Genomic DNA, 2,728 nt, shown 5'->3' with positions numbered 1-2,728 from the left:
GAGAGCCATGAAAAAATCTGCTCGTCTTTTTAACTACCAGACTCTTTTTTTCCCCTCTTCATATGTCTCCATCTAACAGATGACATAATTATGAATCACAATTCTGGCTCCTGATTAATACAATACATTTCTCTTCTCCTGGGTCCTGTCTGAGCTGCATAAATGCCTCCACTGCTACATTAAATATTGATTGCTCTATATATTTCTTAAATATATATAAGCATTTTTATTAACTAAAAGGCACATGGAGGAAAGTCTAGGTGGTTGAAGTACCTCAGTATCCACCCCCTTTGGCTCGAATCAAGCTCAGACTCCTCTGTCGACTGTGCAGCGGGATTGGCAGGCAGGGATAAGAGAGAAGCTCAACTGCAAGATGATAGTCATGGGCTTCCTACATCCTAATCCAGGACCCAAAGAGAGGTGTGAACTAGTTCCTCAAAAGAGCTGTTTTATCTTCACATCTAGACCAGAAAGACAGCAAATGGCACAATGGGAATCTCTGGAAGAGAGAGAGAGAGAGAGAGAGAGAAAGAGAGAGAGAGAGAGATAAGAAAAAATAATCAAAGAAGATAAACAGCAAGTATGAATTGAATCATTTTCATTAAACATGGCAGAATATGATTATATAAATATAGAATGAAAACTTTCCAGTTACATTTGAGTATTTGGAAGAACAGATGTCATCCAAAAATGGTTTGGGTGTGCCAGATGAAATCTGCACCAGTGTCACTTGATGGCATGCAGGTTTTTCTGTAAGGAGTACCCTATATACTTCACTTAGATGGGCTGTTAAGTTACACACCCACAACTGACATAGTTTTCCTCTCCGGCAAACGAGGAACTGACACAAACCTGTAGGAAGGGCTTGGTAAAGCTTGAATTATGCTCTTGATATATCATTTATATGCTTTTCAGGTCTTTGACACCAGTAATGAACTTGTGACTCGCCAAGAGTGTGAGAAGGAGATTCAGTTCAAATAAATCAAACCAAATAATGACATCAACTGAGATGGAGTAGGGTCAATGACATAGTGAGCATGCAGTTAATTTCTGTAATAAAATTAATTTTGATATTTTTGTTTAGGTATAAATACCGAAATGTCAGGTTGATTAAATTAGAACGGTATCATAAAAAAGCGAAATTAAAATGAATGTTTAGTTTTATTAAAATTTTTGTCCACCAGTCTAACAATCAAACAAATAAATAAGATCACAGTGCCATTTGTTCACCGCATTCAGGGCATCTTCATATTTAAAGGTATTTATCAAATATAATAATATTTAAACATATTACATTTAAAACATTTTCTTTATAATAATTTAGATGTGTACACTCATGTATTCAAGGTAAGTTTTAACTTTTTTTCTCTGTGATTACACCACATATTGTTAGGGTTATTGTTTGTTTTTGTTTATATTTTTAATCAAACATTTTCTTAATGAATAAATAATATTAACTGGCTCAATAAATATATAAAACCACCGAGAACATAATGGGGTTTCTAAGAACTAAATGTGTTTTAAGCCAAACCAGAATGAAACAAAAACAAATTAATAAAAATAAGCAAAAAGTATTACCATCATTAATAATAATAATAATAATAACAATAAGAAGAAGAAATAAAAACAAGAACAGTAAAGTTATAATATAAATTGAGATCTATAACTTGACCTAATATGTTGAGTTCCCTGCAGTAACCTTCCTTTGATGGCTTTGGAAGGAGAGTCACATGTGCAGCCTGGTTCTAATTAGCATTTAATTAATGAGTCATGCATATGCAAATCAGCTTTTAAACAACACTGATTACCTCCTACCTATTCACAGGCCAACAGTCAAAAATGTCACATGCGTCTGCCGCATGTAAATGCCCCAAAAGGTTAAGCCTTGAAAGTTCATTAACACAAGAGTGACTTGTGCTCCTGGCCAGAGGCTGGTCTCATGGGTATGTGAAGAACAGCATTCTTATTTATATATATATATATATATATATATATATATATATATATATATATATATATATATATATATATATATATATATATATATATATATATATATAAACCTATATATACATGATATGCATGCTCTTAAGGCTGTGCAATTGGGCAATTAGTTGAATTAGTTGAAAGGGGTGTGTTCAAAAAAATAGCAGTGTGGCATTCAATCACTGAGGTCATCAATTTTGTGAAGAAACAGGTGTGAATCAGGTGGCCCCTATTTAAGGATGAAGCCAACACTTGTTGAACATGCATTTGAAAGCTGAGGAAAATGGGTCGTTCAAGACATTGTTCAGAAGAACAGCGTACTTTGATTAAAAAGTTGATTAGAGAGGGGAAAACCTATAAAGAGGTGCAAAAAATGATAGGCTGTTCAGCTAAAATGATCTCCAATGCCTTAAAATGGAGAGCAAAACCAGAGAGACGTGGAAGAAAACGGAAGACAACCATCAAAATGGATAGAAGAATAACCAGAATGGCAAAGGCTCAGCCAATGATCACCTCCAGGATGATCAAAGACAGTCTGGAGTTACCTGTAAGTACTGTGACAGTTAGAAGACGTCTGTGTGAAGCTAATCTATTTTCAAGAATCCCCCGCAAAGTCCCTCTGTTAAAAAAAAGGCACGTGCAGAAGAGGTTACAATTTGCCAAAGAACACATCAACTGGCCTAAAGAGAAATGGAGGAACATTTTGTGGACTGATGAGAGTAAAATTGTTCTTTTTGGGTCC

Source organism: Carassius gibelio, chromosome A17, assembly GCF_023724105.1.
Source record: "Carassius gibelio isolate Cgi1373 ecotype wild population from Czech Republic chromosome A17, carGib1.2-hapl.c, whole genome shotgun sequence".
Classification (NCBI taxonomy): Eukaryota; Metazoa; Chordata; class Actinopteri; order Cypriniformes; family Cyprinidae; genus Carassius; species Carassius gibelio.
Note: the sequence above shows the minus strand (reverse complement) of the source record.